The 15768-nt window shown below is 36.3% G+C and overlaps 1 pseudogene; it reads right to left on the bottom strand.

The window, feature by feature from the left end:
* Positions 1-104: 104 nt before the first annotated feature.
* Positions 105-923, bottom strand: LOC145632696 (putative aspartic proteinase GIP2 pseudogene; annotated as a pseudogene).
* Between the last annotated feature and the right edge of the window lie 14845 nt (positions 924-15768).

Below are 15768 nucleotides of genomic sequence, written 5' to 3' on the forward strand. Positions count from 1 at the left end.
CATAATATCATATTACAATATATGTTCCTATCTCAATATAGACGTTTCCATAATAGTGTAAGGATGAATAACACTTAGCATTGTTCCACCGTTTCCTTTGCTATCTATAGAAACTTAGAAAGTAAGGACTTAATAATTGGTACGTCTGCTTGTGATATTCTGAGTGCTGAAACTCCAATAAAATATTCGGAGGGTCGGACTGGGTTTTGGACTAGAGGAGTGTACGAAGGTAGGGTTACTTCGACGTCTATATCGGAGGCAAAGTTGTAAGGCCCGTCTCCCAAAATAAGTGCACCATCTTCCGAAGGGAATGATGATAGGCAAAGAGCGAATTTTCGAGAGAAACTGAAAGTGGAGGCGAGTTGAGAAGGGAGGGACACATTAGTCCTTCCAAGACCAGCAACTCCGGACACTCCTTTTGCTAGGCCTTGTAACAATGACATGGGTGCGCAAACAAAGAGATAGTTGGGTATGGTCACTGTTTTACCCATGTTTGACCCGTTTATCGAGTTGATACGGATCACATCGGTGGCTAGCTCGCCGCCTGAGGGCGGGGAGATATTTGTGACAGGGTTGTTGAGGGAAGATGTACTGCATGTGTTGTTTGTCTTACAAATTTTCGCATTGGCGAGAGTGCATTGAGGAGAGCCGCAGGAAACAGGGCGGTACGTAGAGGAGACGTAGCGTTTCCCGCAGCTAACCCATAAAAATGGAGTACCAAGGTCGAGTGTTAAGGGTATGGTTACTGGAGGCGTTCTTTGGAGGACTTTGGCTGTGAGTTGGAGGGTGGATGGGTCTCTTGAGACCGGGAGGGCTATCGATTTGGGACGATAGGAGGCGGCCGAGGAGGTGGTGGTGGTGGAGGTGTAGTGGATGAGGAGAAGAGAGAAAATGAGAATGTGGTATTGGTAGGAGGAAGGCATGTTTAGTTGATTAAAGAGGCAATGCGAGACACTTTGTAACTATATATAAATATGTTTGTTGAAAATAAGTCCTTTTTTAGGGTGTTGGAAAATGGGAATTGCATCAAAGCACCAACTATTGTAAGAAAGTTATCTTATTCGTTTAGTATTGTTATTAAGAGGTGGGGCTCCCATATGACCTTGAGATGTTTACTCCATTTATGTATTTTTTCAATGTAAAAGAGTAATAGTTAGAGAGCCAAGTGGTTGTGTTGATCGAATATATTACTCCATACAAAGTGTAGAAAATCGACAATACTGGTCTAGAATATGGACATTGTTCTTCGAAATACAGGTCTTAAGTACTCCATCCGTTTTTAAATACTTGCTTCATTTCTCCATGCGCGGAGTTTTAGGAGAAAATGGAGAAAGTAATAAAATAGGGAGATAGTGGGGTAGTTGAGAAAATAAAAAATTGTAAAAAAACAAAAGTAGTGTGTTAGTTTAGATGAACTACTACGAGAGGGGATGTGAATAGTAGTAGGTTCCAATCGTGAAACTTATGCGGAAATTAAAAACAAAACATAAAAGTAACTTAAAGAACACAGTAAGTTTTACGAGGAAACCATCCAGTGCCTAGCTGGAAGTAAAACCTCGGACCTATTGGGACTTATAAACAAATTCCACTATAATAGGCAACTCTCCTAGTACAACCTATTACACAAACCTTTGCTTCGCAAGTTCCACCACGGACACTTGTCTATATGATAGGACACCTCCTACCAGACCTAAGACACTTCCTAGGACCATTTTCTCCCTTTACCTAGGACACTTCCTAGGTGACCCAAGACACCTCTCAGGTTCCTTTCACTCACTGTGCACTCATAGCTACCACTTGAATTTTAGAGAATTCAAACTCTTACACTCAAATGTGAATTTAAGAGAATTCACAATCTCACCCCAAAATCCAAAACACTCAAACCCATTTTCCCATTACAATATCTCAAATATTAATTCTAAATACATATATATGAATAAAGAGATAAAACTAATATGTTGGAAACTCGAGATCTATCTGAAACTCACTGGACGTACTGTAACCAGAACCTGATAGGAACTTTGACCAGGAGGACTGACTTAGCTTCGTTGTGAAGGATGAAACCATTAAGCATGACCACTACACTTTGTCAGCCTCAACTTTGAATGAATACATATGAGCATATTTATAGTACACTCGAATTATTCATTTCATCTTGAAAAAGATAAGTTTTCTGAAAAGATAAGTTTAAAAGATATTTTCTAGAAACAAGTTTTCCGAAAATATATCTTTTTGTTAAGAATAAAAATTGTCAATAATAATAAGATAAACTTATATAAAATCAGATTTTATTTAAAACTTATCTTTTTGTTTAAAAATACTTTTTAAACAATCTTATCTTTTACCAAAAGGGATTTATTAGAAGATAAATATCTTTATTCAGTAAAACCAAATCCCTAAAAGATATGCACGTATTAGGTAAATATATATATCATTAAAACCGACTTTTAACGACGTGCATACTTAAGTTCCTATTAGGTTCCTGAACTCTAACAGTCTTTGAGTTCCTGACAAGTCAGTCACTCTAATTTCATTGATTGTTTGGAGTTCACCTTGGTTCCATATAGACTTGTTCCAGACCGACTTTTATGTCCAACATACTTACATGAATCCTAGAGCAATATACTTCTATTTCTCTGTCTTTATGTTGCTTCTCTGAAACTCTTGTTCTGGAATCCTGTAGTCTTGATATATATATTCTGGATCTTAGGGTTTGCCCCAGCATTACACCGGAACCAGGTTGTTACAACCCGTTGATATGTTCCTGTCAGGAAACACCTTTGCCCCAACATTACACCGGAACCAGGTCATTACAACCCGTGGTATGTTCCTGTCAGGGAACACCTTGAAGTTCCATTTCTGGAACTCTTCGATCTTCTAACTTTACTTGTATCCTCATGGATCTTCTAAAGTCCCTTTGTTTCAGTTCCTTCTTCAACTCCCAGAGTTTACTAAACCTGCAAACATCACAACACTAGAAAATTCTTATTAGATGGAAGTTTGCTCATTTATAACTATCATCATCAAAACCTCATAAGGGTCAACAAGTTTCCCCTTTTTGATGATGACAAACTGAGCAAACTTCTGAGGATAACAAAGTAACTCAGAAGGTTAGTTTTTTCATTTATAAAAAACAATAAAGAAAACTAAACTAAATTAAAAGACTCCTACGCATACATGACCTATATATGTATAGGATACTTACCTTATGAAGCTAACATATACAAACACATGTTTACATAGTTACCTTCATGGCTCCTTAGCCATCATCATGCTTATCAACCATAACACTTATCGTTGTTCTTCTTCCTCTATTGCTTATCCTATATTGCTCAAGTTCCTTACATATATACCTGTCATTACTCAGGTTCCTTGTATCCTGTTCCAAGCATAACTTGCTCTTTCTATGCACAACTTAATATACACATTAGATAGATAATCATCATTAGTTTATAATCATCAAAACTTAATTGCTCAACATAATGGAAGAATAGGAGGAGAGAGAGTATTATGTTGGGTCCACAAAGTGTGAAAAAAGAACTAATTATTGTAAAAGTTTTCCAAAAAAGGAAATGAAGCAAGTATTTAAAAACAGCTGGAAAAGGAAAGTGGAGCAAGTATTTAAAAACAGAGGGAGTATCGATTAATTCATGACAATCCCAATTTGCCGAGGGGGTATCTTAATATAGTCCCTAGGTCATTATGGTCGGATAAACAGACTGAAATGTTCACGTTTTGAATGTTAGCAGTCCATTTTAAAATTATTATTTTAAGGGGAAGATGGAGAACAAGATCTAACGGAGGAGCTAGATTTTAGTGTGTTAGAGGATTTACTGGAAAACCTGTCTAGTAGAGACATATATGTTTAGTGTTTTGTCCTAATGACCTTATATGTTCAAAGTGGTCTAAAATGACCTTATAAGTTGATTTTGTTGTTTGGGAGAACCTTTAGGTTGGAATATGATAATAATTGACTTATTTCTCTGACGTTGACCACTCATTGTTGTATTTAGTCTTCAATTTGTGAGTTTTATGTGAGAGAATTGTCCTACATGGAAAGAATATGAAAGGTTGGTCTTTTGCTATGCGTGTTATGAGTTGTGGGTCTTTTTGTGTGGGCTTGATCATGGGCTTGCTAGTAGATGATTAGTAGTATTTAAGTATTTTATTAGAATCTAATATAAAGAGGAGTTTTTTCTCGAGTTTTTGAAGAGCCACGTAGGATTTAATTTTCTTAGCGCGCCACGTAGGATTATAAATTTTTGTTGTAGCCAATTAAATAAGAGATTATTAATTTTTTTTAGAATTAAATAATTCAAATGTCACGCAGGCAAAATTGGCAAATGAAATTTCGAAGTTTAAATTAATTAAATATTATATATTATCTTTTAATATTAGGAATTTTATCTAAATATATAACGAAATTTAGCAAATTAATATAAAAAAATTATTTTTAAAAAATCAAACAAACCGTGCATTGCACGGGTTTTATCTAGTATTTACTAATCATAGGCTAGCACTTAGGCACGTGGCACACACGCAGTTAATTAATTATGACTAAAACATGCCAATTAATTAATTTGTTTTATTTTTCAGATATTATAAGAGGCAATTATTTTGGGATAAAATAATTGCAATACATATCTTTTATATAATCAATTAATTGGCAGTGGAAAATTAATTAATTTTTTCATATTCTTTTCTCACACAACGTTTTTCTCAAAAAACATGTCCATGGAGAGTGAAAATTATGTTGTATTTTCATTCTAAGAATAAGGAGAATCCTGGGGTAAATTAGCATAGGTTTTCCCATCAACATCATAGTGGGGGGCTAATATTATCCTAAGGACAGAGATTAATCTCATCCTAATTAGTTTGTGTTTTCCTTGTAATTAGTTTCATATAATCTGTAATTGTATTTTTCTAACACTCATGTGACCTTAAAAAATGACTTTTTTTTCCATCATTTCTCTCAATTCCCTTATTTTGATTTGTGTCATTTGGGGATTAGAAGAGAGAGGAGGAATTGGTGGGAAATCGTGGAAAAAAAAAGAAAAATATGTCATTTTCTAAGGTCACGTGAGAGGTCAATGTCGGAGAAAAGTCAATAATTGCTTTGAAATAGAAGGACGAAAGTAAATTTCGCCCTCTTTGCTCTGTAATAAAAGGGCAATTATAATTTTGCCTTCCTTGATAGAAACTAACCAGACAAACTATAACTCACCCTCTTTGATCGATTAAAGTCGCCCTCTTTGATCTTTTTCTTGTAGTGGACCTCAAGGTCCTCCAAACAACAAAATAAACTTAAATGGTTCTTTTAGACCACTTTAAATATATAAGGTCGTTCCAAAAAAAATATTGAACATATATGTCTCTTTCAGATAATTTTACCTTATTTTGATTAAACCTAACAAAAAAAAGGACATTTGAATTTCTCTAAAGATAGGACCACTCTGAAATATAATTGGAACCTTTTAAAGAAGATGGCCGTCGTATATAATTGGAACTAATTGTATCGTTTCTTGTATAAAATTACTATGTACTTCGTATAGTATAGGATAGTGGGTTGAAATTTAATTTTGCATCTAAAAAATGATAATTTTGGAGGATTGTTGCATTTTAAACAATAGAGGGAGTATTCATGACTACACAATCCTTCGGGGAACCAACTTAGCTAATTGTAAGTAGGGTTATAGCGAGTTTATAGTTCATACTCCGTGGATGTTGCTAAATGCCATTGTAAAACTATGGTTTGCTATTATGCCAATTAACGACACCGCATAAATGGACATGTTGTAACTAATAGAGACTAAGGAAGTCACTTTATTTGTTAGTAGATATTTTGAGATGTAAATTTAATTTATCACATGTGTAATAATCTCTTAGTATTCTTATCCTATATAAGGTTAGAATCCTTATCTACTCTCATTATTTGTCATAGAGAATAAACTATTTTGTTCTTTGGATATTAAATTATACTCCCTTCGTCCCTGAAAGAACGATCCATTTGTTTTGATTTCGCGGTATTAAGAAACTTAATTTGCAAGTGCAAATGTATGAGAAAACACAAGTCAACAATCAATAATTTGCAACAAATGTATGAGAAAACACAAGTCAACAATCAATAATTTGCAATAAATACACTACATCACAAAAATATTTGAACATATATTGGTAATTTTGTGATTTTAATAAATGTTGAAAAAAAAATGTGTCATTCTTTTTGGAACTAAAATTAGGCTAAATGAGTCGTTCTTTCGGGGACATAGGGAGTAGAAATTTGAGAGAAAAATGGAAGGCGTTGATTTTCATAGCATTTCATTGGAAATCGAGGATATGGGGAATAAGAATTAGAATAATTTGTTGCCCTATAAAATTATAGTTACTATAATTATTCTAAATCTCAATCTTTATTTTAAATTTGATAACTTGTCGTATTTAAAGAAATTTACTCTAAATAAATTATAAAATATTTAATTAAAATTTATATATTTATTACACAAAATAATGGTTTAACCACTCTGGTCAAAAATACAAACACAAAGTATTAGGGGAAACTTACTAAATATTTGGTGAGGCGAATTTATAACCCATGAAATCATACAACATATAATGTGATTCAACAAATTATTTGCTCATGATTACACGATGAGAGTGGTCAATCACATCATGGTATTAGATTTTGATGATTAGTTACTTGTTTCAACCCATTGTTGCAAAACATTTGATGATTAGTTACTTGCTTCAACCCATTGTTGCAAAACATCCATCCTCTCATCGTATAATCAGCTTGAATTCATTTCTGTCAACTTCAATCTCGATTACATTGACATTCCTCGCCTATTATTTCATCACAATTAAAGGCCAATTTGATTATTATTATTATTATTATTATTATTATTATTATTATTATTATTATTATTATTAGTATGAAACAGTAGAGTACAGAGCAATACTAATAGAGACCAAATTATTTAATCTCAATTATTTTTCTTCAACAAAGAAATAAAATGAATTCTACTTTATTTGTATTATATTACCTTTAATGAGAAATTTGCCATCCATTGCAACTCATAATTTCATAGCCATTAATAATGAAATTTTTAATTCTATAAATAAATGGAAAAATTGCTGGGAATAATCCCACCCTTGGGTCGTCCATGAAAAATAATCTCAGCTTTAGGATATTTTTAAATAACTCCACCTTTGTACTCAATCCGCTCATAATTGTCCCAACCAGTCATGTAACATGTTATAACAAGTTACTAGACACGTGTCGTCCAGTGATTGGTCAAAAAAAAATTTAAAAATTTTTAATTTTTGTAAGAAAAAATAAATTAATTGATTAACTAAAAATAATCCCACCTTTGGGATATTTTTAAATAATCCCACCTTTAAACCCAATCCACTCATAATTTTCCCAACTAGTGTAACCTGTTATAATAAGTTACTAGACACGTGTCGGCCAGTAATTGGTCAAAAAAAATTAAATTTAAAAAGTTTTAATTTTTGTAAGAAAAAATAAATTAATTGATTAACTAAATACACCACCCACCAGCCCCAACCACCCTCCTCGCCACCTATTCCGGCCATCCTTGGTGCCGGACTCCCCTGCCCTACAGCGCCAACTTCCCAGACCGCCTCCCCTAGCACCAACTAACGCCTCCCTCCCCCGAACCACCGTCTCCAAAACCCTTGAAAACCAACCATCCCGCAACCCTTGAAACCCTTTCTCTGTTTCCCCATTTTATGGGTGCTCCAATCTAGGTTGCGGCCTCCTTCCCCTTTCCTTGATTGCCAATTTGAAGCAACACCAAATCGGAGCTTGCGTTTTCTTAGTTTGGACTGGGTAGGAGGATTATCGGTGACTGGCTGGTGGTCTGGCTCGGCGACGAGTCTGGTTTGGGCTGATGGTGGCGATGGTGAGGTGGTTGGGGATAGTGGTGGCTGTTTTAATATAATTAATTAAAATAAATAATAATTAATTAAAATTTAAATTTAAACTTATTTTTTGACAAATCACGTTGTGACACGTGTAAATTAACATAATTAAAAAAAATTACCTACTCAATTGGTTCTAGGTCAATTAAGACAATTAGGTGCAGATTGGATATAAAGTGGGATTATTTAAAAATATTCCAAAGGTGAGATTATTTTTCGCGGATGCCCCAAAGGTGGGATTATTCCCGAAAATGTTTCCCAAATAAATATAACACTTATTAATTTTCTCCTAAAAGTATATACCAATTCATTACACAATCATTCAACACATGTGTAGACACCCATTTGTGTCTCCCCAAAACCAAACCCGGTGATGAGTACCTTTCACGTCGAATCATAATCGAATGAAACGAAAGTGTGGAAAGGTTTAGTGTTGCGGAAAGTTTTATTTCTTTTCTCTTCTCTCTGTTTTTGAAAACTTTATTTTTAAGAAAACAGCCAATCTAGTTTGGTTGGTCCATAATATGGGTCCAATAGTGGTGTAGTTGGATGGGGCTTGCAAAGACCTTTCCAACGATATATTATAAGCCCAATTCCGATGAATATTGAGGAATTTATGGTCAATTTACTAAACTGGGCCTGGTTTGAGTTTTAAGTACGGCCCTATGATCTAGGGGAGGGCCTAATATAATTTATCATTCCTAATGTAATTAGGAATGGTTTAGTCTTCTTCAACATTCTAGAAGGTTCTTTTCATTCTTAATTCAATTAGGACTCTTCAGAGTTTTAATCAGATTAAATAGCATTTTCGATTGAAATTATATTATTTTATCTTCCAGTACGGGAAATTTATCAGATTTTCGGAAACGCGTTAAAAGCCGGTTTGGCGTCCATCCCCAGGCCTTGGCGCCTGGAATCAGGATTAGCGCCAGACGCCAGCATTGGCGCCTGGCGCTAGACACTGGTCCTGGCGCCAATGAACCAGGTCTGGCGCCAAGGTGTTTTTGTGGTCTTCAGACTCTGTTTTGATAAATTATCTTTTTTGGATGATTTTCTGTATAAATATCGTATCAAAAACTCCGTTTTCATTCACCAATTCTCTTTATTATTAAGTTTTAATAAACTCCGTTTTCATTCATTCTCTTCATTCACAAATCATTCATCAATTCTCTTCATTCATCAAGCTTTCATTCTTTAGCATTCCATTCTTTTCTTTACTAAACTTTGCTTTTAATACAAAATTCCGCATTCACAAGATCTTGATACGCCTAGTCATATTCGAAGTTGCCTTCGCCCTAGACGTGAAAGGTTTTAATTTATGAGGGTTTGGTCCCAAATCTCTATTTCAATTATTTAATTTAATTGCTTTGATTATTATTTTCCTTGAAGTTACTAACGTGTGTATTTTGTTATTAGAAAGAGGTACGAGGCATCCAAGTAAGTACTTTAATGGTTTAATTGATATTATGATGTAGAAATCATGCTTAGATTGTTATTTTGATTCCTATTATCATGTTAGGATGTTTTCCTTAATTTAATGTCTAGGGTAACTTTAATATTAAGTATGATTAAAAGTACGATGCTTCCTATGTTCTTCCTAATTTTAATTCATGTTAGTATCATGTTAGGGTTAAATATTTGATTTTTATTGTTTAGTGACATGCTAGGATTTGTTATTAATCTTGTTAGTATCATGCCTAGGATCTTGCTATTTCTATTATGCTTTAATATTAACATGAATATAATTATGATTATAATTGTTATTATTTATATTATAATTATTATTATTTTTATGATGATTATAATTGTTGATTATTTATTATGTTGCTTGATATGCATATTATTATATTTATTATTATTCTTTATTGCTTGATCACCTTTATTGCATGTTAAAGGGAATTGGTATTTGCAATCGCGCTTAATAAGATAATTAATAATCTTGTTAAGGTTAATTTTGATTATAATTCAAGTGATCGCCAATAATAGATTTATTTGTGCATTAATATTCAACCAACATAGATTAAGTAGGTTTAGGGTTAATCCTATTGATTGTATGTTAGTCAGAAAGCGCACATGAATACGAGCAGAATAAAGTAGAGGCCTATTATTAGGGCAGGTTCAATCTCTTTTAGGTTGGACTTGTACCATCATCCCCGAACCCTTATTTGGTTCATGACCTTATGGAGTTGACGATCTCTTGGATCGTTGAGGGGTGTAACCTTCACCTCGTGAACGGTTTATAAGTTCCTTAAAAACTTGTTGGCGACTCTTTTGCTCTATCTTCTTCCCTTTTGGACGCCACCGTACTTTAGTGTATGATCACAGTGGGGTTCAAGCTAGTGGGATTTTTTAAAGGCTTGAAACTATTCCCTACATTTTTTGGCGACTCCACTGGGGAGGATTTCTATTTTAATTCCTGAATTTGTTTCGGCAATGATTTAGAATGAGTGGATGAGACTCGAAAAGTTCTAAGTATTTCATGTGCGTAATTTTGATTAACATTGTGTCATATGCATAAAAAGGTTCTCATTGGAAAGACCATCCGTAATGAGTCAAAAACATAGGATTTTACACGTAGGAAATTTGAGAAATGTCTTTCACAACTAGGACTGAAATAACACCGCGCGAAACAGGATGATTTTATTGAGCACAGAAAGCTGCTGAGGCATGTGGGAAGTAGCGTCAGGGGCCAGAGCTTGGCGCCAAACTTTTAGCCGTAGCGCCAGGCGCTACAGTTAAAAGTTGGCGCCAGTCTCTGTTTGCTGGCGCCAATTTCCCCCAATACCGAGCCAGAAATTTGCGTTCTAATTTCGACCGGTTTTTCGCGTTGTTTGCTCGATCCTGCTTCCTGATTGAATTTTTTCTCACTTTTCTGAAACCCATATGTGTTCTACATATGGACATAACCCTCTAGGAATTCATGCTCTATATACCCGATTGAACGCTCCTGGCAACAAAGGGTACATCTGAGAGGTTGAATTCACCAAACCATGGAAGCGAGTTTTTCTAAAAAACTCGCGGTGTTCTATCCACACGCGTTAACCCTTCACGGTTAGGCTTCTACGCGGTGCATCTGAACAATTAACCATGGACCCTGTTTGACTAAACCATATCCCGAACTTTAGAGAACTAGAGCCATGGTTAGGTTGCGAACTCATTGCATCATGTTGTGCTTACTTGACTAATTGTGCATTATTTGTTGTGCATATATATCCTATGCTCCTCTTAACCGTTTGTTGATTTGTGTTGAGATTAAAATTAATGACTTAAAGAACTTTGCCTAATTAATTAATTAATTAATGCGATTCAATAAAGTCTTTTTTCTCTTCTTTTAATCGGAATTGACCTAGTACGACTTTAGGCATACCCCAGTTGACTAATAATATCGAAAACAGTCCCAGACCGAGGCTCCAATATCGGTGCCAAAATCTGAGCTGTAGCGCCACTGTATGGTGCGTAGCGCCAGACATTTACTAAAAAGTCTAGCGCCAAGCACCATATTGTGACGACAGTTCTGTCGCTTGGCCGACAGTTCGAATTATTTGTCGAGTCATCACCTACTGTTTATTTAGTCAATTTTCTGTTTAACTCGACTAATTTTGCTGTTATAATGCTTAATTAAATTAATATTCGAGTTTAGGCACTAAGTCCCATGGTCTTACACAAGAGTCCAAGCATGTCACTTACACTCAATACACACACCAATACACATGTTTTGACCATGATTAAAAGAGTCTTGTGTGCGCGCGTCATTTTTCGTCATTTTTTTAGGGGGGTAAGTCGGATATTAATCCTCCAATAAATAATAATATTTGAGTTCCCAAAACACATATACATTATTGCTCCCTAAAAATATGCATACTTTTTTTTTTTTACTTTTTTTTAAAAAAAAAAACCATAAAGTCCAATTGATTCGAGTCAAGTAATTAAAACGCAAATTGGCTTAATTTACAGCGCGTGGTCAAGAAAAGAAGGACGATTAATCAAAGATAACCTCTTCGTACAAGTCCAACTTTTCGACAAACCTATAGCCCGCAAGAGGAAAGCAAGAGTCATAATGGCAACTCAGGAAGAAGTCAACGATCTCAAGAACCAATTGGCTACTGTAACTGAGACACTGAAGCTTCTCACACTTAAGATCGAGGATCCCGCGAAGCAACAACAAATGGACCTCATGCAAGAAAGCCTAAGCAAGTTGTCTGGCGACTACAAGTTTCAAGAACTCACATCCCAAGGGGTCTCGGTGGATAAAGATCTTCTTCCGCAGAAGTTCAGTGCCAACGACATCCCAAAGTTTAGGGCAATCGACAACCCATACTTCCATCTAAGAGCGTTTGAAACAATAATGAGTATCAAGGGTATCGATAAGAAAGTCTTCCCTTCTCTATTCTCGCTATCTCTCGAGACCGTTTGCCAACAATGGTTCTTTTCTCTTGAAAAGGAAAGACCTCTACCTGGGAATCCATAGCAAACGCTTTCGTTGATAGGTACAAGTGCAACGTTCAAGTCGAAACTGACCATAGAGAACTTGAAATCCTCAAACAGAAGGAGAATGAAGGCTTCACATCTTTCTTTAACAAGTGGAGAGAAACCTCAGCTAAAATGATTGAGGTACCAAGTGAAAAAGAGTCCGTGAGACTGTTTATTAAAAACCTCCAAGAAAAATATTCAAAACATCTTAAATATCAAAATAACCTTCATATCTTTAAGGCTGTTTATGATATTGGGATTAATATTGAAGATGACTTGGCTAAATCCAAAGCTGCCAACAATAACTCCAACAGTGGCTGGAAAGGAAAGAAGAACGACAATCCTTCTTCTTCCAAAATCACCCACTCAAATAATGTTAGCGCCTTTAATCTAGGAGAAGTCCTTGCCATGAACAATCAAGGACAAAAGAAACCGTTTAGGAGAAACTTCACTCCTATTGGCATGAGTTATGACACCGCGTTTGATCGACTAAATGCAAAAGGTCTTATAACTCCCATTGGACCATTTGGAGATCCACCAGTCGAGAAGAGGTCGCCTAATTGGAACCCCAATGCACATTGCAAATATCATCAAGGTAGGGGCCATTCTACTGAAAGTTGTTGGAAGCTTAAGGAAGCTATCCAAGACCTAATTGACAGTAACAAGCTGTCGTTGCCCCCTGCTAGTAAGAAACCGAGTATTGACAATGCACCTCTAGCTCACACATTGGCTATCTCCGATGAAGAAAGCGAAGTTGACCCCTCATCTCTCATTAAGCCTGTCAAAGCAACCAATGTCGAAGAGGAAGAAGAAGAGAACTTTTTTGATGTCAAAGATAATCTTCCAGAACCAGCAAATGAGGTAGACTGTATCTAAGGGAGACATCGCAACTATTACATGAAACTCTCAAAATTTTGAATGAACTTCACAAGAAATATGATGAAGAACCTAAGAGATAATTCACACCAGTAAAAACGACTTATGAGGCAAAATACTTTCCCTTACAGGTCACCGAAAGACCCAAGAAGAGCAATAGAGTTTATACTCCAATTGGGATCCCGTATGCACAAATGTTTGAAATGCTCTCCGAGAGTGGCAAGGTCAAACCTCTCGAACCGAGACCATTCGAATCATTAAAAAGGACGGATAGATATTACTGTCAATACCATCAGTCGGGAGGACACACTCTAGAAAACTGCTTCAAGTTCAAGGATTTGGTGCAGAAAATGATTGATAGAAAGGAATTAGTCCAAGTTCAACAAGAAGAGGACATAAATGTTAATGGAGTATGGGACAGTGATGAAGAAGATGTCTATCTAAAGGACATATTAGGACCTTCACCTTCCGTATCATACACCACGGACGACATTTGGGCTGAAGAAGATTCATCAATAGACGTCCTCACAAGATCCGGGAGGATGCAACCTCCCGTTTCAACACAACCTATGCCTACTGTACAACAAGTTCCCATACCGATCATCGAAGACAATGACATCGTTAAACAATTCAAGAAGACAAAAGTTGAGATGAACGTATGGAAGCTTCTAGCAACATCTCGAGAACATAGGTTAGCTGTGTTGAATGCCTTGGATAAAATCGAGATAGATTCTGACACCACTCCTGAGGGACTAGCTAACTTCCTCAAGAGTGACCTCCCTAGTCCGATTAATCTAATCACTTTCTCTGATAAAGATTTACCCCCGGAAGGTGATAAACATTATAAGGCATTAAACCTCACGGTAGTCTGCAAAAGGATGAATGTTCCCATGACTCTTGTAGACAATGGATCGGCTATTAATGTCTGTCCACTTAGGACTGCAAGGATGCTTGGCATAAGGGATGAGGATTTAACTCCGTCCACACAAGGAATAAGAGCTTACGATAATACTCGACGTCAAGCTCTTGGAAAAATAACCCTAAATGTGACGGCAGGAGCAATAGAACATGCTACTACTTTTCAAGTGGTAGACGTCAAAGCCTCATTCAATCTGTTGTTAGGACGCCCTTGGCTCCATGATCTAAAGGCCGTCCCTTCATCTCTCCACCAACAAGTGAAAGCCATAGTTGGAGGAATCCCCATCACTATTGATGCTTCGCCAATGAGGATCAAATCAATAGAGAATCCAATCATTAATGTGGAGCACGACGAAGATGATGAAGACCTATGGGGCTTTAACGAAGAAGTCTCCTTAATCCAAGAGGATGAAAGGACATCTCTTTGCCACGACCCCCATTCCAACATGATTATCAACACTATGCTGAAGAAACAAGAACACTTCCCTGGGATGACCTTAGGAAAGAAGAAGGAGATAGCAAAATCGATAGAGTCACCTGGCCTCCCTAAACTAGATACTTTCGGAGTTGGTTTCGAACCGACTCGAAAAGATCTCAAGCGAGCCCAGGACAAATTGAAAGCACGTAGGGACGCTCGCATTCAAAAGAAAGCAATTCCAATGGATCAGTACCCTCTTACACTTAATGGTCAGTTTATAAAAGAAGGAGAGGACTATCCATGCCATGAATTTCCCGAACCATTTGTTGTAAATGGCATACGACAACCAGGATTCGAGATTTTCTTGGATTCCTACTTCACTGACGAAATCCCAAGTCCCGTCCATAAGGAGAAAGCACCCCCATGCTTTGATTTTAACGTCATGGGATTACTGTTTGGGCGAGAAAAGAATGAGTCAGTTTATGAGAAAGACAACTCTTCACTCATTCAAACGGTCCTACAAAGTGAAAACTTCGACCCCTCAAAGCTAATTACTCCAGCCGAAGGATCGCTGCAAGGGTGGCGCAAGACTATCAAGGTAACTACTCCGAGTGGAAGGAAGATATCAATCACGACAGGGCAGGGGCCGATGTTTGAAGAATCGTCAGAGTCTGAGTCTGAGTCTGAGTCAGAGTCTTTCCTTGTAGAATCTTCTAGGTCTTTAGCTATAATGCCTCCCCTTCCTACTTCTTCTCCTAGGATAGTTAGTGATCCAGTCCCTGAGGACATATCACTCTTTGATGTAATGATCTCAGAGTATAATAATATCGCTCATTCTTCTTACTTCTCGTGTTCTTCCCTAACCCAAGATGACGAATATTGCTTAGCTAACGATGAAAAAGATAAAGAATTTATTAAAGCAATGGAAACACTCGAAAAGAAAACACCGATAATTGAAGAGACTGAAACAGTTGATATTTCAAATGATTCAACTCTTAAAAGAGAAGTTAAAATCGGACTAACATTGAATAAACAAGAAAGAACCGATTTAATTAACTTGCTTAAGGAATTTATCGATGTATTTGCTTGGTCATATGAAGATATGCCAGGCATTAGCAGAGAAATAGCTCAACACACTATACCAC

This window comes from Chenopodium album, chromosome 5 (genome assembly GCF_948465745.1).
Source record: "Chenopodium album chromosome 5, dcCheAlbu1.1, whole genome shotgun sequence".
Taxonomy (NCBI): Eukaryota; Viridiplantae; Streptophyta; class Magnoliopsida; order Caryophyllales; family Amaranthaceae; genus Chenopodium; species Chenopodium album.